The sequence below is a fragment of the Herpailurus yagouaroundi genome, unplaced genomic scaffold, assembly GCF_014898765.1.
Source record: "Herpailurus yagouaroundi ecotype Mexico unplaced genomic scaffold, PumYag 248, whole genome shotgun sequence".
Classification (NCBI taxonomy): domain Eukaryota; kingdom Metazoa; phylum Chordata; class Mammalia; order Carnivora; family Felidae; genus Herpailurus; species Herpailurus yagouaroundi.
Window position 1 is genome coordinate 2,791,624 of NW_024412465.1, and position 25,681 is coordinate 2,817,304.

Sequence of the window (25,681 nt, forward strand, 5' to 3'; positions counted from 1 at the left end):
TTTTTTTTTAGAGGAAACGGATAAACATGAGCTTAAAAGGCAAACATTAAGTGATGGGATGGAAGAAATAGGTTAGTGTGCAGAAACTCAAGGTTGATTAGATTCAGGGGAGCACCGTTCCTAAGATTGTCTCTTTGAAACCGGGTGTTTTTCCAAGGAAGGTAGGACACAGTGGTGGCCAGTTTCCACAACTGCAATGGTACAATCCAAACGTGGGAACCGCTGGGGATAGCAGTATGATTAGTCGACCACTTTTTGTCTTGAACCCCTTTGCATATGAAGCTTTATCCTGCTACCTCGTTTACTTCTTTATCAGTCTCATTCAGTGGATACACAATAACATCACCCTGTTTCAGAATGCTTATGGATTCAGAGGAGACATTAGTTCTAGTGCATTATATCAGACGATCAAAACTGGACACCTGAGTTAGGAAAGCAGGGTCACAGAATAGGACACGTTTTTGGACATTTCATGTTGTTTGCTTTGTGGAAAGTCACTTGACTTGCAGCCAGGAAGTCTGGGTTTAACTAAGTTCAGATTCACCAATCTCAAGCTCTTGGTCATTAGATGCTACATGAGCTACGTCATGGAGAGGAGAAGGTGGATATGCCTTTGGAATGTGTCCCCTTGGCTTTGCTGAATCACAGATTCCAGAAATCCCCTTCCGATATGTGAATCTCCACCAAGGAGATCCTCGAGGGATTAGGAGGGTAGGAGAGAAGCAGCCGCCATTTTGCAGGTTGCCTCTGATTTACTGACTCACCTTGGTGTGAAGCAGTTGTGTGTATTTTCCTTTCCCTGCTCCTTTATTGGCTTCTGCAGCACACAGGCTCGGGGTGCATGTGCAGGTGCACGATCAACGGCCATGGATTCTGCAGGATGCTTTCACCAAAGGTTAGAGGCAACAATAATGGACCCAAGTTTCTGTCCAACTTCACTCATGCTTGTGAGTTGCAGCCTGCCCAGATCTCTTCCCGTTAACATCAGCTGTCCCTTCGTGGCCACCTGCTCTGTGGACTTCCAGCTGCAGCAACAAGCACAAGGACGAGAGCCTGAGAAAGGCTGCTCAGACCACCCCACAACTGTGTCAAGTCAAATCCCTGTAACAAATATAAACACAGCCTCTAGAGAAAGTGCTTCCATGATAACACCTTGATTGATTTGTAGGCATGAGAAACAGGTAGGAGGCACAGCAAACGCATAAATAAATGGGATGCCACAACACTGAGAATAAATACCTTCCTTGCAATGCATTGGAATTTGATCCTTTTGGGAACCAAAGACATCAAATTAAGGCGTTTACCAGAGTGGATTTTTTTTTCTTCCACAATTTGTGGAGAGAAATGATCACCAGTGGCTATATAGGAAGGCATGCTTTACTTCAATAATTAACATAAGGAGAGCTGCTTTTAAGTATCCGAGGAATGATTTTTTTTTCTTGCAGATCATATTCTTTAGATATGAAACATTGAAGAATAGGATTTTCTTCCTACTCCTTTAAAAGTAGACATTTATGAAGCTAATGCAATAATGAATTATGGATTTTTTAAGAGACAGAAATTAGGATGAATGCCTTTAGAGATTTCTCTCTTTCTGCATTTCTTAAAAGAGATCAAAAATAAATTGGGGTGCCCCGTCTTTTGATCAGGAAGTAGCCGAGGGTAGAAGAGGGCACCATATTCCTCTTACTAGAGTCCACATGTCCAACAGGGAGAGCCACCTGGCTGGGATTCCGAAGGGCAAAAGCCTTGCTTTCTTGTAGCAGCATCGTGACCAAAGTTCCTCCCCCATCCCTGACTCACTACCCACACATCTTCACACCGAAGACAGATGAGGGTTTAACATGCAGGACATTTTCTTCACTAGTAGCATCGCGAGTAGGATATTTAATAACGGGACCCCCAGGTACACCTGAGTGGAAGGCTCTTGATTTCAGCTCAGGTCATGGTCTTGTGGTTTGTGGGTTTGAGGCGTGTCACATTCTATGCTGACAGTGTGGAGCCTGCTTGGGATTCTCTCTCCCTCTCTCTCTCTCTCTCAAAATAAATAAATAACATTTAAAAATGGGATCCCCAGATCTTCAGTGTTTTAGGAAATGGTTTTCCTTGAGTGCTAGTTGTCATATTGTAATGGATATATGAGTCACCCTGGAAACTTGTTCAGGTGCAGAGTCCGCCCTAGGCATGGGTTTGGTCCTGAAATTCTGCATCTTCTACAAGCTCCCAGGCAATGAGAATGTTACTGGCCTAAGAACTGGTCCCATAACAAGGCCTTAAAAACCAACAAGATCCATACATGCCTTACGTGCATTTCTTCTTAAGTGAGGGGCATGGTGAGTAGAGTATAAAGACCTTAGTATCTTCAGGACATATTTGTCTACTAATGGGAGGTGTCACTGCCTTTATGAATGTTTTTTTAATTTTTCTCACTGACTTTGCTATAAAGGATTCATGATGAATAGCCTGGATATTTCTTTTACTTCTTCCAAATACTGGCCTAAATGTGCATTGCAAGGCTTTATTTGTAATTGATGGTAAAATATGTACCTGTATTCTTCAATTAAGGAGCCAATTTATCTACCTATCACATGCAGAATACTCAAGACGAGGTTTTAAAAGGAATGGTCACAAAACATGTTTGATTTTGAAACACTCTTTGCTTCCATCCTGACACCCTAAAGTGAAATGGAAATTTAGTAATAATCCTATTAATTCAAAGCCCAAACCACGTGGGGTCCTGAATTATGTGGTAAGGTTATTTTGACATGAAACAAATTAACAGCTAAAGCATAAAAAGCACCCAACAGATCGGCCATGGAAAAGCAAAGGGGAAGAGAAGTAACGTGTTTACAAAAGACAGGAGACAAAACAAATTCAAAAACAATACTGACATTCAGAAACAAGATAACAGATTAAGAATAAAAATGTACCAAGTCCAGACTGCTTCCATAATCTGTTGATTTACATTTAAAATGAAACCCTCATGAATTCCCAAAATTGCTTTGTATACATGGGTGCTCACCATTTTTCCTTTGAAAATATAATAATGTGTCTGTGAGCCGCATATTCTCTCTAATACTTTGTAAGCAGCTGGCTAGTAGACATGAGACAGATAAAAATGATATTTCTAAAAAAAAAAAAGTGAGGACACTCTTCAAATCTGTGAAATTATCATTGAATTGAGGATGTTATTAATTAATTCTCCTTTATTTTTCATTAACAATTGGAGCAAATAATCAAAGATGTGTAAATAGCGTATTTTTTGTTTGTTTTGTTTTTTTTTTTTAAGGACAAAGAAAGAAGAGACTCCAGGACGGCATCCATTTCTGGGACGTGGGTGAGTGTAAGACTTGAAAATTTTAGACCTGGGGGTGCCTGGGTGGCTCAGTTGGTTGAGAGTCCTACTTTGGCTCAGGTCATGATCTCATGGATTGTGGGTTCAAGACTCGTGTCGAGCTGTCTGCTGTCAGCACAGAGCCCACTTCAGATCCTCTCTGTCCCTTTCTCTCTCTGCCTCTCTCTCTCAAAAACAAATAAACATTAAAAAAATTAAGAAGAAAGGTGTAGACTTGGTACTAATTTTCTCTTTCCTGCCACGATCCCACCCAAACCGTGGATGATGTGTTTGAGCTGTGTCTTTCAGACAATTACACCTACCTGCTTAATAGCCAGGGTGGTTGCTTCTACTATGGTTTCTGCTCAGCAAGTCTGGGATGGGACCGGGCACTTCACTTTTTTTGACCAGTTTCCAGGACATCTCAATGGAGATGTCTGGAGACCACAATTTGAGAACTGCTGTTGTGTACCATAGTCTGTCCAGCTCATCATTTCCAATTTCCTAACCTTTTTTTGTGTATGTGCAGGAATTAATTACCAGTTGGAAAGTGTCAATTCTCTTCTTCTTGGTCTTGGCCAATACGAATTACCGACACATACATATGTGCATTACAGGACGAAGGGGGGACGGTGACTTTAGTATAAAGAGAAGCCTTCCCTTGCTTTAGAAACACATAAATCTATAGCCAAGACTATCTGCGAAAGAAACAGCATGTATAGAAATTTTCAGAGGTTTTGTAACTATTAAGAAAAAAGAATGCATAAGGTTTGCTTACATGTTAAAGGGAATGTATGTTGCCTCTTCTAACATACCACTTTCGGTATTAAAATATTTCATCTTTAATAAAGAGATCTGGTGTGCTTCAAGGGCCCATCAAGGACAGTACGTTTCTGTACCTGTTGGCCCCAGAGAATCCTAATCTGGGCTTGTATCCAAGAAATTGGCCATCAGAGCATCACTGGTCAGGACAAGCTTGATGCTATTTATCTGGAGGTATGGAAATGGCCAGTCCTTATCAAGACTGATCTGCTAGAGTTTTGCTCTTTTACAGAAATGGGACTTTTCCCACAGAGGGACAGAAATAGTCCATCAGAGAAGGAAACTGCTAGTTTTCTTTTGCTCCCGTATCCAATCACCATGAAACTACTTGGCTTGAAACAACACGAATTTATTCCTTTACATATCTGGAGGTCACGATTCTGTGATGGGTCTCCCTGGGCTAATGTCAAGGTATGGGCACAATCGAATAAGCCCTTTGATTGAAGCTTATGCGTTTCCCAACATCGTCTAGTGGGCTGGGGCCCAGGCTTTTGAAAATAGTCGGTGAATTTGTTTGAGAGTCTCATCAGTTCGTCCTCTCCCTGCCTTTCCACCCCGTCAATGGTGTTCCATCAATCCATTAATAAAGAACAAATTGGGGCGCCTGGGTGGCGCAGTCGGTTAAGCGTCCGACTTCAGCCAGGTCACGATCTCGCGGTCCGTGAGTTCGAGCCCCTCATCGGGCTCTGGGCTGATGGCTCAGAGCCTGGAGCCTGTTTCCGATTCTGTGTCTCCCTCTCTCTCTGCCCCTCCCCCGTTCATGCTCTGTCTCTCTCTGTCCCAAAAATAAATAAAAACTTTGGGAAAAAAAAAATGTTTAAAAATAAAGAACAAATTGGCAAAATTAGAGGCTGCTTCTCGCTTTTTACTCTGTCTTCTCTCTAGTTTGCATGGTGCTGAGAAGCCACAGTCAGCAATTAAAATTTAGCTTATTTGACATTTCTCAGATGTAACCATTGTTAACATTTTCACATATAACCTTCCAGACGTTCAGTTACCCCTTTGTAAATACGCTCTTGGGTATATATGCGTTTTTAATCATAATTGGCCAACACTGTACAAACTGTGTTTTAACTGTTTTGTTCACTTAATACATTCTGAGTTTCCTTCTTGTCCACTTATATCTCTATCGCTCTTAGTGTGGGTTCAGAATATCCTGCTATATGTCTGTACAAGCGTCTATATGGAGTAAGTATGCCCTCTTCCTGGAGTTTTCAACATATTATTTTAACCTTATAAAACATCTCAATATCTGAAAAAAAGTCTCTTGTATGTTTCAAAACTTACTTGAAAAAATCTACAAAATGTGTTCATTCAAAAGAACTTTCAAGTATTTCTTCAAGTTAAACCTTTGATATTTTGAATGAATTTGCATTAAATTGTGTCAACCGGAATTTATCTTTATGATTTAAGTCTTTCCAGACCAGCATGAGCTATGTCTCCATATTTAGTCAGTGCTTTCTATTAAATCATTTCATTTTTCAATGTCCTCCGAGTAAGTTTAACAAATCCATCCTTCGGGGCACCTGAGTGGCTCAGTTGGTTAAGCATGTAATTCTTGATTTCGGCTCAGGTTGTGATCTCAGGGTTTGTGCAATCGAGCCCCACATCAGGCTCCTCGCTGACAGTGTGGGGTCTGTTTGGGATTCTCTCTCTCTCTCTCTCTCTCTCTCTCTCTCTCTCTCCCTCCCTCTGCCCCTCCCCTGCTTGCATGCTCTCTCTCAAAATAAATAAACTTGAAAAATAGTTTAATGTATGAATTGAAAAAATCATAAATCCAGGGTGCCTGGGTGGGTCAGTCGGTTAAGTGACAGACTTTGGCTCAGGTCATGATCTCACGGTTTGTGAGTTTGAGCCCTGCGTTGGGCTCAATGCTATCAGCACAAAGCCCACTTTGGGGCCTCTGTCCCCCTCTCTCCCGCCCCCCCCCCCCCACCACCACTCTCGCGTGCTCTCTGTCTCTCAAAAATAAACATTAGGGGCGCCTGGGTGGCGCAGTCGGTTAAGCGTCCGACTTCAGCCAGGTCACGATCTCGCGGTCCGTGAGTTCGAGCCCCGTGTCGGGCTCTGGGCTGATGGCTCAGAGCCTGGAGCCTGTTTCCGATTCTGTGTCTCCCTCTCTCTCTCTGCCCCTGCCCCGTTCATGCTCTGTCTCTCTCTGTCCCAAAAATAAATAAACGTTGGAAAAAAAAATTTTTTTTAAATAAAAATAAAAATAAACATTAAAAAAAAGAGGAGCCCTGCCCCTGGACTTTGAAGTTGTATGAGTAAAGAAATCCATCATTCTTCATATAGATCCAGAGACTTTCTCATTAATTTTGCTCCTATTATGACGTTTTTATTTGGTTATTTTTATTTATTTATTTTTAAGTAGGCTTCATGCCTAGCATGGAGACCAATGTGAGGCTTGAACCCATGACCCCGAGATCAAGTCCTGAGCTGAGATCAAGCTTAACCGGCTGAGCCACCCAGGCGCCCCTCTATTTTCATTTTGTAGCTACTTTGCTAGCAACATGGTAAAATTATGTTTCCTAACTGGTTAGGGTTTGGACGTAAAAACCATATTGACTTTCTGTTTTAATGCAGTCAACAGTAACAATTTTTTAACACAGTTACTGTTTTATCCCTGGGCTTCATAATGAACTTTTATAATTTTGAATATTGTTTATTTTAAATTGACCCTTAGGGGCAAATCTCAGAGCATGTTCACATATCAACAATTTTGCCTCCTCCCATCAAATATGATCTTTCTGCAGGCAAACGGTCAGCAAAACTTCAGTGAGGAATGTTGTCATGTCCTTGGTGGAGGTTAAGGGGAAATACCGAATGTTTTACCTTCAGCATAGCTATACTTTTAAAGTAACTTAAAAAAAATGTTTTTAATGTTTATTTATTTTTAAAGAAAGACAGGGCACGAGCAGGGTAGGAGCAGAGAGAGAGGGAGACACAGAATCCGAAACAGGCTCCAGGCTCCAAGCTGTGGGCACAGAGCCCGACGCGGGGCTCAGACCCACAAACCATGAGATCATGACTTGAGCCAAAGTTGGACACTTAACCACCTAAGCACCCAGGCGCCCCTGAAATAACTTTTTTCTTTTTTAAATCATGCAAGGAAATTTCTTTCTCTTGCTATTTTAGTAACACTTATTCTTAGATATCGATATTGATTTTTATCCAATCTAATTTATCTAATTATCTAATAATGTATCTAAATTATCTAATTTATGAAAAGAAATGCTTACTCTTTCTCCTGTGTTCCCCTAATACAATGAGTTATACATTTGGATTTCATCATGTTGACCTGCCTTGCATTCCTGAAAGGAACCCTACTAGGTAATGACATATGGTTTCTTTTATTGTCCTAATTTCTTTCTCTGTTCTTAGAAAATTATAAATGCACAGGAATCCTGTGTTTCATCAGAATTTAAAACAACTCATTACATTTATGGCATAATCGTTTGGCAACTTTCTCAATGTCTGCTGGAGCGATTGGTCTAAGATTTTTACGTCTTCTCTAGTCAGTTTTGATAAATTATGTTTTTGCAAGAATAATACTCCCATTCATTCTCATTTTCACCTCGTATATGTTATAACTTATATTATGCATGCCAAGTTGTATATATAATATGTTACATATCAAATGTTTTATATATATAACACTTGGTTATGAAACAGTGGATAGGATTTTCTTCCTATCCTATATATAAGTATATATCTTTCATAAGTATTACTTTCTCTGTATTTGACTATATATAATTTTTCACTGCTTTTAGATATCTCTAAGTTTTTTATTTTTATTTTTTTTTTAATTTTTTTTTTCAACGTTTATTTATTTTTGGGACAGAGAGAGACAGAGCATGAATGGGGGAGGGGCAGAGAGAGAGGGAGACACAGAATCGGAAACAGGCTCCAGGCTCTGAGCCCTCAGCCCAGAGCCTGACTCGGGGCTCGAACTCACGGACTGCGAGATCGTGACCTGGCTGAAGTCGGACGCTTAACCGACTGCGCCACCCAGGCGCCCCACTCTCTCTAAGTTTTTTAAATGCCTTTCATAGTTATATACTTGACATTATATTTTGTTGTTTGCTCCTTAGAAAATCATATCGAGCATGATTTTGTAAAAATACTCTTTTCTCTAATGCATTCACTCCCAGTATTATTTACATTACTTTGTTTCCATTTGTTCCGGTCTGCCTTTAAAGTTCTTACATGAGAGGTGCCTGGGTGCCTCGGTGGGTTGGGCGTCTGACCCTTGACTTGGGCCCAGGTCATTCTCCCACAGTCATGGGATCGCACCCCACATCAGGCTCCACTAAGCCTGCCTAGAATCCTGTCTCTCCCTCTGCCCCTCTCCTGCTGGTTCACTCTATCGGGGGGGGGGGGCCCCCAGTTCTTAAATACATCTTCTATGTATCAGCCAGAAACCTTTTATTTTTTTAATAATTTTTTAACGTTTTATTTATTTATGCATTTTTGAGAGAAAGAGAGTGGGGTAGGGTCAGGGAGAGAGAGGGAGACCAAGAATCCCAAGCAGGCTCTGAGCTGTCAGTGTGGAGCCTGACATGGGGCTCGATCCAACAAACGGTGAGATCTCGACCTGAGCCGAAACCCAAGAGTTGGATGCTTGACCAACTGAGCAGCCCAGATGCCCCTCAACCGGAAACCTTAACACAATTCTAATTATCACGGCTCATACACTTAAGTTCTCCATTACCTGCGAAACATCCATTCAGTTCCTTAGGATGGCATCCTCTGTCTCTTCTGATCTGACCTGTCCTACTGGTTGACCTTGGGGCCCTACCTCCTCTGCACGAATCCTGCTGTCAGGCCCATGGGCAGCAAATGTGACTCTTTGAACAGACCACAAAATCTCCTCCTCACCTTCCTACCCGGTGCTTCCCCTGTTTCGCTTTCTTTCTCTTCTTGTCTCCCTCCGGTTCCTTCAATGTCACCCTGACTCCTAACAGAGAAGATTTGTGATCTGTTTTTGCTGAATGAGCAAAGCCCATGATTGCCTAACTCATCCCCCCACCTTTCACACTTCTCTTCCTCTACTGACACAATTTCAAATCCACTCATCTGTCACATAATCAGCCCTCAAGGTACAGATAATGAGTAGCTAATCCAGATCGCCTGATAATGCCACTACACAGCCTTTTTGACCCAGTAAGTATTGAACTAGCCCCTTGGCACGGCGAATCTCTGGCATCTTTGTGAATTTTGTCATCTGGAGTTGTAGCCGTAAAATATCAGAGCCAGAAGTGAAACTGTTCACAGTTACTGGTCCCAAGATACCGTGAAGGTGTAGACAGAGGACTGAAGTCCGTTCCCCTGAAGCATACCCAATATTCTCTCCATTTCCCGATAGCTGATTGCTTCTCCCTTCCCAATGATCCACCTTCGCGCTGTCATTGATTCCTGCTGCCCTAAACACGGGCCACCAAGAGCCCACAGCTGCTCTGCGGGCTCTATCCCAACCCAACTGTGTTAGGTAAACCAGAAAAACCTTGTCAGGGAAAAAAATGCAGCTGTCAGACCTTCCAACCAAAAAATAAATGGCCAGAAAATACTAACAGTTTTTAAAAAATGTGGTTTAAGGGGAAAAGAACACCCTTACCTCTATGGCTGATTGGGATAGAAATTGGCACCATGTGGGAGCAAAGCTTTTCCGGAAATTGCTTTAGAAACTCTCTGTTAACTGTTCATAGTCAACACTGTAGCTGAATGAAGGTGCCCACCATAATGGTAAGCATCTTGGCCCATCCCAGGGAAACCCCTGGTGTCACAAAAGAGCTGAACCCCAGCTCTGTGACATCACCGGGAGCCGGGACTTACACTCAGTGGGCAGGTGAGAGAAACACCTGAGCCTCAGTCCTGTCCAGCCCAGAGGAAGGTTAGGGCAGGTCTCTTCCTCTGGGATATGTTCTCAGAAATGACCATTACAGGGTATGAGAAGCATTCCCCACAGAAATGCCAGAAGGCTTAGAGCGAGGAGCTGTTTATGGGTGAAGGAGACACGTGAGATTTGACACAGTCTAGACTAGATGCTCATCAACAATGCCTAGAGTAGCCAAGGTGCCTAGGCTCCGAGAAAAGTCTTTACCTCAGATGAGACCACCCATTATGCATCTTTCTCAACGGGGGAAGTGGCAGATGTGGATGAAGAGACTGACGCAGTCTACACCAGGAAACAGACTCGCCTTGGTGAATTCTCCCCTCCACAGACATCATCTCTATACACACAACACTAACTCAAAGGCCTTCTGCACTCCAATGTCCTTATTCCCTATTTCATATCCCCTGACATCCCTTTGCCACTCCAGGACCCCACCTGGATGCCACATTCGATTCACTCCTCATGTTTTCTTAGCTCTCTCTTGGCTCTGACGGTTTCCCCAGACTTTGGTTGGTTTTTGAGCTGGACGGTGTGAACAAGGAGTGCTCAGGTATTTTGTACAATATCACTCAATCGGGATTCGTGGGAATACTTTTCTCCTGTTTCACCTGGGGTTGTGGGTTTTCACAAGAAAGACAAGAGACAAAGGATCATTTTTGTCACATCCTAACAAGGGCACGTTCTAGTAACATCACAGCACTGTTGGGGTTGAGTTTGATTGCCTGACCCGGGTGGTATTGTTGGGATTCTCCACTGGAAAGTTACTTTTTTGTTGTTGTTTACTAAAATATTTGATACATACAGAAATGTGCAAAGAAGGAAGCATAAATTACCCGTAATCATACCATCATTTCCTATTGAGTATATATCCTTTTAGTTATTTCTATAGAGATATATCTGTATCTATCTATCTATCTATCTATCTATCTATATCTGTAGCTGTATTTATATCTGCCGAATATTTTAACTTGTGTTGTTATAACCTATCCTAGAATGCCATCTTAATTTTTTTTTTAATTTTTTAAAGTTTATTTATTTTGAGAGAGAGAGCGAGTTGGGGAGTGGCAGAGAAGGAGAGAGAGAATCCCAGGCAGGATCCGTGCTGTGTACCCAGAACCCGACTCTGGGCTGGATCCCATGAACCTTGAGATCCAAGAGTTGCAGGCTTAACCAACTGAGCCACCTTGGCACCCCTGGAGTACCATCTTGAAATAGCTGCACTGAAATTCAGCTTCTTTTTCTTTTTATCAATTCTCCATTTGGGGCATTTAGTTTCCGGCCATCTCTTCACTGTTAATGAACAGAACTTGGGAGAACACACAATTAAATTTTTGCACACACCAATGATTGCTTCCAGTGTGTTTCTAGGAATGGAACTGATTGTCAAAGGATAGTCCTTTATCTAAAGCCTTTGCTATGTATCGCCATATCTCCTTCCAGAATGTTCATAACAACCCATCAGACACGCTTATATGTTCTTATTTCCCATGGGTGCCACCAGGATTTAATGTTAATATATATACTATACACATACGCACACACTATTGGTTCTGTTTTTCTGGAGCATTCTGATCAAAACATCCTCTAAGCTTCCCTTAACCTAACGCTTAGCATGCCTTTAAGTATGCCAAGAAGTAAGCATACCACGGGCAAGACCCACAGAATAAACTAGAATATTCGCCAACTTTGCCTTTTATTTTCTCTGACCAGCTCAGACATCACACTGCCAAGCCAACTTGCAGTGCAGGTGTGACTCATCACCTGTCCCGATGTACTTTCTCAAGTACAACAGACATTGCTGTGAGCTGAGTTGCTCAAATATGTGGCAATCCATATTTACACTGCACATTATGAGTTCACTGTCAGTGGGAGCATGACCCCATTGGCTGTCACTGAGGCTTCTCAAAATTACAGAACAGGAGGCCCCTGGGTGGCTCGGTCAGTTGAGCATCCAACCCCTGGTTTCGGCTCAGGTCACGAACTCTCAGTTTGTGAGTTTGAGCCTTGTGTTGGGCTCTGCGCTGACAACATGGAACCTGCTTAGGATTCTGTCTTTCCTTCTGTCTCTGTCCCTCCCCTGCTCATACTCTTCCCTCTGAAAATAAACAAACAAACTTACAATGACAGAACAGGACTCCCAGAGTGTGGCATACATTGTAATTGTGCCCAGGGCACATGGTGACATAGCAGGAAAATGTGGATATGGGCCTGAAGTCTGAAAATCCCTCCCTCATAAATGAATAATAATAATAATAATAATAATAATTCATTTTCAAACCCTTTTTTATTGACTGGGTGGACCATTTTTGCTTTGGAGCTCACTGGAACTCATGAAATCCCATCTTTACAAGGAAAATTCTAAAAAAAAAAAAACCCTTTCTCTTTTTAATATTTTAGAATTCTTTCATAGGATCTATGGATCTTGAAACAGAATACACAGGGCAATATCCTGAAATTTAGGTAACCCACACTGGAGATGTCCTATCTCTTTAAATGTTTTTAAATTGCTTTAATTATGGACTGTGCATTTCAAACCGTTGAGAAACTGGAACCCCATCCTCAAAATTGGAGCATTTTTACCTAAAATATGTATGTAGAAAAGTTTTGAATCAGCATCACACATCAATGAACTCACCTCAGTGAAGCATCTGAATGGCAAAAATAAATTAACATTAATTAGTGCCAACAGCCCATAATCATATTTGTATTTTATTTTTTAATTTTTATTTATTTTTTGAGAGAGAGAGAGACAGAGCGTGAGAGGAGGGGCGGAGAGAGAGAGGGAGACAAATCCCAAAGCAGGTTCCAGGCTCTTAGCTGAGCCTGGCCCAGGGCTCAAACTCATGAACCACGAGCTCATGACCTGAGCTGAAGGTGCTTAACCGACTGAGCCACCCAGGAGCCCCTCATATTTTAAATATAGCTTTTATTTTCCATCCTGATGTCATGGGACATTTAAATTCTCTTTTAAGGGGCGCCTGGGTGGCGCAGTCGGTTAAGCGTCCGACTTCAGCCAGGTCACGATCTCGCGGTCCGTGAGTTCGAGCCCCGCGTTGGGCTCTGGGCTGATGGCTCAGAGCCTGGAGCCTGTTTCCGATTCTGTGTCTCCCTCTCTCTCTGCCCCTCCCCCGTTCATGCTCTGTCTCTCTCTGTCCCAAAAATAAGTAAACGTTGAAAAAAAAAATTTAAAAAAAAAATAAATAAATAAATAAATTCTCTTTTAAATTCCTGAGCTTCATTTTTTTGTTTTGTTTTTTTTTAAACCAAATCAACTTTTCCCGTTTTTGCCTTCTGTGGAAACTACAGGTGATGGTGACTAAAAATTCTGTACACATCATGCCAGGTGCAGAGAGGAACTCTGGAAAGCAAAGGGAGAAACCTAATGTTTAGTACAAGCACCACCCTTAGGGCAGTGTGTGCATTCACATAACCTAAGATGTCTCTGAAACACAGTTTCCTCACTCTGAAAAGGAATACACATTTGACCTGTCGCAAAATTGGAAGATACCAAGGAGATAATGATTATAGAAGGTCTTTGTAAACTGACAAGTGCTTTATAGTTGTGAGACAACATTACTGTTTGTAAACTGAAGCTGACCAGTTCCGGAATGGAGCTTCTCAGCACCATTTACAATGACACTTTTCTTCGTATATTTTCAATCGATTCTAAGATTACCAATACTTTCATATTGCTGCATTCTACTTAAAATTTGTATTTGAGTACCATGGGATCAATCTTCTGTCTGTTTTTCTTTGTGTGTTTATTTTGGAGGAAGCACTAAAATCGAATTTAGGTTTGCTAAATATTAAATTCTACCTGAGGTATTTGGGAATTCACAGTTTACCATTAGCACAAGTTTAAGACCACTTACTATGTAGCATATGGCACAGGGCTATACATGTTTCAGAATGAAAGGAAGTATGTAGGTCAAAATTCGAACATAGATCATTAAATCAGTTGTAGTACTTTTCCAACATATACAGAAAATCAAAACAAAACAAACAAACAACAACAAAAAAACGCCCACAGGAAATCTGCAAAACACCAAGCATTAGCATCTTAGTTAATGGTGAAAGGTTGGATGCTTTCTCCTAAGATAAGGAACATGGCCAGGATTTCTGCTCTTAACACTTCTGTTCAACATTGTTTTGAACATTCTAGACTGGCCGGAAAAGGAAATGCAATGGAAGTTATGCAGATAGAAAAAAATTGGAAGTCCAGTTTATTTTGATAAATTCAATAACTTTTTTAAAAAGGTATGCAGATAGGAAAAGCAAAAGGCCGTTTTTATTTACAGGTGTCATGATCTTGTACATAGAAAATTCTAAGGATGCAAGCTTAATATAAGAAAAATGGATCAAATTTCTATATACTTGCAATGAATAATCCAAAAATGAAAATAAGAAAACAATTCTATTCATAATTCCTTTGAAAATAATAAAATGCTTAGGAATAAATCCTATGAGAGAAGTACAACTTAACTTGAAAAAGAAAAAAAGAGGTGAAAAAAAATAGTACACCTCATACTCTGAAAATTAGAAAACACTGCTGGAAGAAAGTAAAGAGTTGAAAGTGGAAAGGCATCCTGTGTTCACAATCTGGAAGACTTCATCTTGTTATGGTGAATGATACTCACCAAAGCAATCTACAGATTCACTACCATTTCATCAAAACCCCAATGGCCTATTTCAGAAATGGGAAAGTTGATTCTGAAATTCATACGCAATTGTAGCACACCATGGTAGCCAAAGCGCTCTTGAAAACGAAGAGGCAAGTTGGAAAACTCACATTTCCATGCATGGATGAAGTAAAAAAAAAAACCACATGTGGTCCAACCATAGAATGGGCTGTCCACCATGGAAAGAAATGATGTACTGACACCTGCTGTAACATGAGTAGTCTTTGGGAACAGTATGCCATGAGAAGAAGCCAGTCATGAAAGCACATGTTATGGGACTCCCATTTATATGAAATGTCTACAGTAAGCAAGTCTTTAGCGACAGTAACTGCATTAGTGGTTGCATGGATTGGAGGGGAGGGGTGGTGAGGAATTGCATGCAAAATATACAGGCTGTTTTTCTGAGCTGATGAAAATATCTTTAAATTTATTGTGTGGTTGCGCAATTTTGTGAACATACCAGAAACCATTCAATTGTGCGCTTTTAAATGGGTGAGTTGCATGGTGTGTGAATTGTGTCTCCATATAGCTGTTACCAAAGACCCCCAAAGTTTATAGAATTCAAAGCATTCTATAACTTGAATCCCTTCTTATAATTTGAATGAGTTCTCATAGTGTTGATTTATTTTTCCTCCTGTATCCCTAAGTTCATGCTTAGCTGAATTCTGGGAACTTGGATTTCGTTTACTTCCTAAGGATAAGTGAATCAATTCCTGCCTGGATATGGAGAAAATTTTTATATTTCCACTTACAGAGTTCTAATAAACAGAACTGATAATCAATTTAATGTGTCTGGAGCAACCATTAATGTCGTGTGCTATGCTGTCGGCTTTTGATGATACCAAATAATTAAATGCACAAATGAAAGCATCCCTGTGTTCAAATTCAGGATGGCCTAGGCCAAGAGATACATTTTTTAAAATTTGTTCTTTGATTTCATTTCTAGTATATGTCTGAATGCAGAAAATATAAATTCATGTGTGGCCAAATCAGTAAATCTGTGTAGTACCTGGAGTTTCTGTCTTGCTTTGAAAGTTGTCTCCAGTTCATCACTGAATTTCCTGTTCCGTTCTGGAATCTCTACCCTCATTTTTAAATTTATATAATGAATAAAATAAGCACAGGTAGATAAATAGGAATATCTATCTATCTACCTACCTACCTACCTACCTATCTATATCTAATCTATATATCTATCTTTCATCTATCTCATCTATCCATGTACCGTCTCTATGTACACACAGACACTATTTAGAACTACAGTTATATAGGAGCACCTGGGTGGCTCAGTCGGTTAAGCATCCAACTCTTGATTTCAGCTCAGGTCATGATCTCATCGTTCGTGAGTTCAAGCCCTGCACTGAGCTCAGTGCTGACGGCATGGAGCCTGCTTGGGATTCTCTATCTACCCCTCCCCACCGATGCTCTCTCTGTCTCTCAAAATAAAGAAGCATTTAAAAGAAGAATTATATTGTATATACACTTATTTGTGCATGCACGTATTGTACCCTCTGATGGCCACATCGCTGTCTCACAGCTTTAAGTGTATTCTCTCTTCCTCGCTCATTTGGGATATTCTCTTTGTCATCCACTAAATTCCCTTCTGTGTGTCAATCTATTTATGGACTCTTTGTCCTGTTGATTGCTCTCTGGTTATTGCTCTGCCAATACCAAGTGCCTATGATACATGTAGCTTTATTACCCATCTGTGTATCCGGAGGGGCTGATGCTTCCTCACTACTCAGAGAACCAGCTTTTCTTATACTCAAAGAAATCCTGTTGGCATTGATATTGAAATTGCTTTCAATTTACAAATTAATTTAGGGAGATTGACATCTTTACAATACAGAGCTCCCTCGCCAAGAAAATAATAACATGTTTTTCCACTTATTTAATTCTTATTTAATATATGTCAATGATGTTTCAACATTTTCTCTAAATATGTTTGTACATGGCTTGTTAAGTTAATTTTGAGGCACTTTATTTTTTGCTTATTTGCTAATGTGGGTTATCTGTTAGCTTGTTCTCTAACGTATTATTACTCATGTGTGGGGAAATTATTGAACTTGTGTGTCAATACCATAAATAGCCATTTTACTTCAACATTTTAATGTCTCCATTTTTTTTTTTCTGGGTCATTCTCTTAGGGTTTAGTTACAAATCTAACCTTTCTGAAGATAAGTCCACCCTCTTGTATCATAGATAGATTATTTTTTTTCTTTCTCCTATGTGTTGCATTAGATAGTAATTCTAGAATAATATCAAGCATTGACATTCTGGACCATCATGAAGGCCAATAAAGAAAATCTCAAAGGCTTAACAAAACTGCAGCGATGCAGCTTTGGGAGGGCACAGCCCCTCATTCCTCAATGGAGGGCATCAGCCTCCACTCTGCAGGAAAGGAGATACTAGTTCACAGTTAACTTTGACCAAGATTTTTCTGTGCCTCCCTCAACTACCCCACCTGCGTGGGATCCCCATCCATACAGGCAGTGAACTTGCTGGGGGCAAAAGAGGTCCACATCATTTTCAGAAGTCTCACAAGAAGAAGGTGATAGTCCATTTCCTTACAACTTAAGAAAAAACCCTCAAATATACAGAATGTCCCAAGTGTAGGGTAAAGAACTATTTTTAATTTCCAGAAACATTTGTGAGTCAATGTGGTGACTCTGATGCATCATTAATCCTGAAAATGCCCTACTGGTTTTCTACAAATGGGGAAACTCTTACATCACAGTAAGAAAATTATCCTGGATCCATTAAGTTGGTCTAATTGCCAGACCTTATTTAACCTTGCCAACTATCACAATTATGTTCCTTTAGACATAATTACATTCCATAAAAAATTAAAAATTAAAACAAAATTACATTCTAGAATCACATGAGACATTTGATTGTGTCTTTCATCCGGAGCATTTCCTCGGATTTTCCCTTGACCTTTACAACCTTGATAATTTTGAAATTCACAAGGCCAGTTATTTTTCAGCATGCCCCTCAAATTGGGTTTGTCTGACTGTCTGCATGACTCCGTTCAAGCTTTGTGTCTTTGGCAGGAATATCCCAGAAGTAATGACATGTTCCCCTTTGATCCTGTCTTGTGGTGAACAACGTTTTTTAGTGCAGTTAACAATGATGGTCACTTGATCATTCCATTAAAGTGACATGTTTTCATGCTTTACTGTAAAGGCACTCATTTGCCCTTTGTAAGTACGTATCATAGGGCAGTTCTTTCAAATTATGAAAATATCCTATTCCTCATAACATTTTCCTTTGATTTATTTAGATCAATATGGCCTCATGGTTTGTCATTTCACTCAATGGCTTCTAATTCGTTCAAACTGTCCCCAGTTTAACCAGTGTTAGATCATCCAAATAAGCCTCACTGTCCTTTGACATGTTCTCATCATTTGGGCACTTTCTGACACAAGACATTACTAACTCATCTTGTACTTTTCCTGATCCAGCCTAGCCCTGGACTCCGCCCCCCCTTTTTTTTTTTCTTTATCTCAAGGAGCCCTGGTATCTCTTAATAAAGAGTGGTATATAGAAGCCAAAACCTGGGCCCTCGATGTGCTCATTGGACTGTTCCCAGGCCCTCTGACTAAACAGAACTAGGGAATATCTGCATACATTTCTATCTACATTCATTTCTTTGGATCTCTGACTGCATCAAAAATCGTGGGTTAAAGATGCCTCTGATTCTATTTCCATACCACAGTCTTCACTGAAACCTTCTCCATTCGTAATTTTAACTCCCTTATCTGACCATGAGAACCTTGGCTCCCCTCGTGACCAATGCACATGCTCTTTCTTCTTCCTCCCCATATGTATCCAATTTCCCATAGCTGATCTGGCTTCCTCTCCCCCACACTGGTGCTACCTCTCCTGCTTATACTGGCTCTGACATCTTGTTCTGGAACACTGAAGCTCTCTCCCTGACCTGGCATGGACACCTGTTGTTGTCAGCCCTACCCTATGGATTTAGGATGAACTGTTCAAGAAAGGAAAAGAAAGTAGAGCACATAGACGAATTCCAGGCTTGTCTAATATTGGGCTTACCTGTGATGAAAGTATTTAATTCCATTTTTCAAAGCAAGGGAACAGTCATACACTGTATTAGATAAGGTAACCCTGACTGATGAAATAAACCCACCACTGTATAATGGTTCAAACACTATAGTACCCTTACTCACGTGATGTCTGAAACAGGCTATCTTGAGTCACAAATAACTTCTCTAAGAAATGGTTTAGGCACCAATTGCTGACCATTGTTTGGTGCCGTAATTTTTCATAGCTAAATTCTGATGCTTCCATGTTTGTGTTCATCCTGGCCAGTGGAGAAAGAAAAGAGAAGGAAACATATAATTAGATGTTTATGCAGAATTGAAAGTCACCCCCACGAATTATGTCCACATTGTATAGCCCAGGACCTCACTCCAAGGCAAGCTGGATGCAGGTCCACAACAGGTCCAAGGAAAGATAAAAGACGTGACAGTTAACCAGTTGCTGCCAGACAGGACATACCACAGTTGAAATGCAAATTAACATATGGGGACTAAATGATGGAAAACTCGTGATACTATGAAGGGAACAACCTTATACTATCAACGTGTTAGATGTGTGTGCATGCAACTCTTCACACCCACTCACCATTACCTTGACTGTCACTTCAGCTTTTTTGTGTTTCGTCCTCCAAGAAAAGGGGAACCATCTTTTTTTTTAAGCCATGTTCAATCAGCAGACGTGACTCCATGTGATTGTTTCTGTGAAAATGTTCTTATGTTGTTAAAGACAGAGGTTATTTTTCCCCTGTAGTTTTTGTCAGTTGTTTATGGTGGATTTTAAGGAGAAAGAGTGTAATAAACATCTTTACTCAACCATCTTTGGTCAGTAACTTCAAAAAATGCTTGTTGAGGGGCGCCTGGGTGGCTCAGTCGGTTAAGCGTCCAACTTCAGCCAGGTCACGATCTCACGGTCCGTGAGTTCGAGCCCCGCGTCAGGCTCTAGGCTGATGACTCAGAGCCTGGAGCCTGCTTCCAATTCTGTGTCTCCCTCTCTCTCTGCCCCTCCCCCGTTCATGCTCTGTCTCTCTGTCTCAAAAATAAATAAAACATTAAAAAAAATGCTTGTTGACAAAAATGTGTAAATAAATTCATTTTGCATAAACCCAAGGACTCATTCAAAATAGTATCATCAGGTTAAAAAAAAATTAAAAAAAAAAAAAAAGGGGGCACCTGGGTGGCTCAGTCAGTTAAGCGTCTGACTTCAGCTCAGGTCACCATCTCACGGTCCGTGAGTTCGAGCCCTGCATCGGGCTCTGGGCTGATGATGGCCCAGAGCCTGGAGCCTGCTTCCGATTCTGTGTCTCCCTCTCTCTCTGACCCTCCCCCGTTCATGCTCTGTCTCTCTCTGTCTCAAAAATAAATAAACGTTAAAAAAAAAAATTCAAAATAGTATCATCAGAAGTGGAGATTCCTGGCGGAAGCCACATTTCTGGTAGCTCACACCCACATGTTTATTAGAAGGAATCTCAGGGTGGAGTGATAAGAAAGATAACTCACATGACCTTGTCCATTTTCTTGCCAATGCAGCTTCCGATGCACATGATTTTGGAACCAGTATCATCTAGATGGTGTCAAATGTGTAAAAGATAAAAAGAAGAAAGATGTAAATCATGACACTGACTATATTTACTGAATACTCTAAAGTGTGCTGAGAGCTCCACTATCCTGGAGAAAAGGATTAACGGACCTTGTGCTCAAACTTGATTTATTCTAAGACCTTTGGTGTCTCTTGGTAAATATTTCCTTTTCATAACATTAAAGTCATGATATCTGGCCGATTGATCTTTATTGGTAGCTCTTCCTAGCTGATCAGGAAAAACAAAACCTAGAGTGATAAAACCTCCCATACATTTTAAACTGAACCTGGGGCACCTGAGTGGCTCAGTCAGTTGAGTATCCAACTTCGGTTCAGGTCACGATCTCGCCGTTCCCGAGTTTGAGCCCTCGTCAGGCTCTGTGCTGACAGCTCAGAACCTGGAGCCTGCTTCAAATTCTATGTCTCCCCCTCTCTCTGTCTCTTCTCTGCTCATGTGCTTTCTCTGTCTCTCAAACATAAACATTTAAAAAAATAATATAAACTGAACCTGACACTCTGGGTATAACCAGACTCTGCCAGTTGGTATGTCAACATGGAAAAAGTAAGGGTCTTGCCAGAGGTCAAGATAAAATGAAGAGATATGAGGATCAGGAGGAGAAAGACAGAGTTCACTCCTGAGGTCACCCCTAAGTGGATATCAGGTGGACAGCATTTCAACCATGAGCGATGGAAGGTCCCAGACGTCACCTCCACAACCACATTACTCCTGCCTGGGGAGCTCTGGCTCACCTGGTTGACCACGGGTGCTGCCTTCCGCCCCACGTATCTTTTAATATGTGACCCAAGTCACCCCAAGCTTTGCTTCCAGAACTGCCTATGACCAACAAGTTCCAAAAGAAAACGATTTTAACATTTTCACAATAAATGTTCTCCATGTGTCTGTTTAGTAATTATAAAAATGGGACCAGGGTGTAAAATCTGAGGAATGTTAAAAAATAGTGTAATGTTCTTGCTGTTTGTGGCATAATAACCACATACTGGAAAGACTCTAATTTACTCCATGCGAATTTAAAATGTTCATGGCACAGAAGAGGACTTCTCAGTTTGCACAGCATAATTCTTCGAGGGGGTGGTGTTGGGAGTGAGACAGGCAGGAATCCATGAGGAAGAACAAGGATTTGGAAGGAACACGATTCTCAGTAATAAAGGAAGACAGAGAGAATCGAATTGCGTTTGCCATGGGCCTGTGCTAGCACACTACATGAGGCTGCAACTGAAATTAGGTGGATGCCCTCGGCCCCCCCATTACAACCTGGAGGGACACAGGGCTGGGAGGGGCAATGCGGAGTGGCAGGGGGGACTCTCAAAATCAGGGAAGCCTCTCAGGTCAAGTGCCCTCAAGAATGCAGCCCAAGCTTTACATGGAGGTGCAAAGTCTGGGTTTTCCAATCAAAATCATGAAACCAGATTCACAGCAGCTCGGAGTAGAATGCGGTGCAAATGTCTGGTGTAACTGGGCACCTCTCCCATCATTCAGTCTCTTTCTTTTCAAAGCAGGACCACTCCTGTCTAGTTTACCAAGCACGTGTGAAGATGGAAATGGACAATATTTGAAAAGCTTCTGACACAGACAGGTCAAGAAGTAGGGATTCCTCCACCTCCGACAACATGTTGGCTCAAAAGTGCTGATTTGCTTGAAAGCTTTTCTCCCAATGACGAGGCTCTGGCTCTACACGCTTTGTGCAAACATCAGGCTTTTATAGATCTTCCCTCACCCAGATCTTCCCTCACTCACAGGGGACATTCTTAAATAATTAATGATACAAGAGATATGCTGAATGTTTATTGTTTAGAATGCTCTGAGATAATGTGCTCTGCAATGAAAACAGACTGGTGAGCAAGACATATTTTCCCTGCCTTTTTATAGCTTAAAATAGACTGGCGGCATTTTTGTAGGTAATAGAGTCCTCAAAAATACATTTGAGGAGCACCTAACCCAGAGATCTGGGCACATCCCTTAGGACACTAGGAAAGGCTTGTTGTGAGACATGATGTCTCAGAGGAAAAAGAAAGAATCACAATGGACATGATAGGTCTGGGGAGAAGAAAGCATGACCCAGGCAGCAAATATGTGCCAAAGCTAGGTACAAGGGACCCTCATGCCCCTTTTTCTCTTTTAGGCTTAAAAAACTATTTAATTTCTTGTAATTCTGGAAGCCACGTGTCCAAGATGAAGATCAGAAGGTCCAGTGTCTTCTTTTTCTTATTGAGATACAACTGACATACAAGATTAGTTTCAGATGTACACCATCATGATTCGATATTTGTAATGTTACACAATGATCACCCCACTAGTCTGCTTCACATCCATCATCACACATGGTTACAAACCAGCAACTTCCGAATATACAACACAGTAGGATTAACTAGAATCACCATGTTGTACATGGCATACTTTCTAACATAGTTAAGAATATCTAAAGTGTACGGGCGCCTGGGTGGCTCAGTCGGGTGAACGACAGACCGGCTCAGGTCATGATTTCATGGTTCGTGGGTTTGAGCCCACGCGTCGGGCTCTGTGCTGACCGCTCGGAGCCTGAAACCTGCTTCCGATTCTGTGTCTCCCTCTCTCTCTGCCCCTCCCCTGCTCACGCTCTGCCTCTCTCAAAAATTAAACATGAAAAGAATGAGATCTAAAGTGTGGAGTAGGGGAGGGGTAACAATAGGCAGAGCTGGGAAAGATTGTGTGGAGTTGAGAAACGCCATCCCGAGATGAAGATCTGCTTTACAGTCTGGGGTACCAAAGAGCAAAGTGTGGGGAAATCAACCCAGTAAGCCAATCTCAGATGGCAGAATGAAGGCGAACGAAGAGAACACAAATTAGTTTTTCACGAGTTGGTTTTTTTTTTTTTTTTTTTTAATGATGGTAGAATGTATTACATTTCTCAGGCTTAAGAGTCCTCCAGGATCTTGCTTTCAACTCCAAAGAACAGTTGGAACTTGGGAAAATAAAGACCACTGCAGGGAAAACAGTATTGAAACCATCATCGAAAGAATTTTCCTAAAGCCGAGGAAATAATTGAGTTTGGTGACCCAGAGGGCTTGCCAAGAACTTCGTGGAAGAGAAAAGAATCACATACAGGCATTCGAGCAGGAAATATAAGTGACCTAAAAAAATGGAAGAAAAAAAATAGATTATCCTCAGGGGGTTTTCCACAACAAATGCCATAAGATGATTTAAAAATAATGCAGAGGAGGGGCGCCTGGGTAGCTCAGTGAGTTAAGCGTCCGACTTCAGCTCAGGTCATGATCTCACAGTTCCTGGGTTTGAGCCCCACATCAGGCTCTGTGCTATCAGCTCAGAGCCTGGAGCCTGCTTCAGATTCAGTGTCTCCCTCTATCTCTGCTCCTCCCCCACTCGTGTTCTGCCTGTCAAAAATAAACATTGAAAGAAAAAAATTTAAATAATAATGCAGAGCCTTTAAGGGAAATGGTTGATGGACAACAGTGGTACTCTTAGTTCATTTGTGAAAATAAAAACAAAGTCAGTAGCGGTTAGCCTAGTAACAACCTGATGTTTGATGTCTGGGTCTGGTTTCCCTTCTGGTCTGTCAGTGCCTTGAAAGGAAATGATCTTTATTTACTTATTTTTTCACATCCATCCATCCATTCATTTTAGACAGAGCATGTGAGCAGGGTGAGGGGCAGAGGGAGAGAGAATCCCAAGCAGGCTCCACACTCAGCACAGAACCCGACTTGGGGCGTGATCCCCACCCTGGGATCATGACCTGAGCTGAAACTAAGAAAAAGGACCAACAATGTAAATGCCTCCTGTTGGTAAAAGTTTAAATAAATGACATTGCATCAAGTCAGTGGACCACTATGTATCAGAAACCAACGTGGTGAGAAGCACATACACATTTAGAAAATGTAATATACTCTATTGAGGATTAAATAAATTGGATATAAATATCACAATACATACAATACACTTGAAAAAAGGTGGGAGGAAATGTAGACAAATATTAGTAATTCTCTTTAGGGGGATTTACTATGATGCTATTTTTTCTCCTAATTATCTGAAATGCAAAGCTTTCTATATTTAGCCTGTGTTCGTATAATACACAAACCCAAAATTTAGTATCTGATTTTTTTAATGTTTGATGCATCAGCAGTTAACAGATATTGACTCAAATAAGCTTGAAAATAAACATTGTTTGGGGCGCCTGCGTGGTTCAGCTGGTTAAGCATGCGACGCTTGGTTTCGGCTCAGGTCATGATCTTGCAGTTTGTGAGTTCCAGCCTCCAGCCCGACGTCAGGCTCTGCGCTGACAGCTCGGAGCCTGCTTGGGATTCCCTCTCTCTCTGCTCCTTCCCCACCTGATTCCTCCCTCTCTCAAAAATAAACAAAAAATTAAAAATAAACATCATTGCCTGGAGCACTGGGGGGGGCTCAGTCAGTTGAGCATCTGCCTCTTAATTTCAGCTCAGGTCGTGATCCCAGGGTGGGGATCAAGCCCCAAGTCGGGTTCTGTGCTGAACGTGGAGCCTGCTTGGGATTCTCTCTCCCTCTGCCCCTCACCCTGCTCACATGCTCTGTCTAACATGAATGGATGGACGGATGTGAAAAAATAAGTAAATAAAGATCATCTCCTTTCAAGGCACTGGCAGACCAGAAGGGAAACCAGACCCAGACATCAAACATCACGTTGTTACCAGGCTAACTGCGTGGAGGTCTGCTGGCTCCTTCCTCATTTTTACTGTCCTGGCCCCTCTCATTCTATCCCGTGTCTGGTCCTTGCTTCCCCAGGTACCAGCTCCCTTCTTTTCCCTCCTCTGTTTCCCCTTCTCTACTTCATATCCGCTGCTGCTCACCTGTCACTCAGGGCTTCCTCCTCCTCACTGTCTTTCTGCATCCCTGCAGACTCAGCTCGCCCACTCGGAGACATCACCTTCTAAGAGTTATTTACCTGAGGTTTCTGGAAGGAGCATATTAGTAGCGTGTTTGAGCCCTGTGCACCCCAGCGCACGCCTGACCCGTCCAGCCTCTCCTTCTTGATCAGGTTCTCTGCGCGGGTCCAGTCAACAGTATTCAGGGCATGAAAACAAGACCCTCCACAAAATCTCCTTCAACGAGACAGTCACCGTAACTGAAAATCAATAGATAAAACCATTGACCATTTCAATCATAGACAGTTAATTGCTAGTACTCAGCATGAATCACCCTCTCACTGTCTAAAGGCTGGCACTGAGGAGGATGAAAACAGATCCTTGCTTCAAAGAACATCCAGTTCTTTCGTGCCACCTTGTTATATTCCTTGAAACCACTGAACGTTTTTTTTTTTTTTT

General features: G+C 41.5%; 1 long non-coding RNA gene across 1 annotated transcript in view; it reads left to right on the forward strand.

Moving 5' to 3' along the window:
* The window catches only part of LOC121020170 (uncharacterized), an 87,553-nt gene that overhangs the window by 50,349 nt on the left and 11,523 nt on the right, over nt 1–25,681 (forward strand). The window contains exon 2 of the long non-coding RNA XR_005785993.1: nt 3,290–3,337. This is a non-coding gene — a long non-coding RNA (uncharacterized LOC121020170). The remainder of the gene's footprint in view (nt 1–3,289; nt 3,338–25,681) is intronic.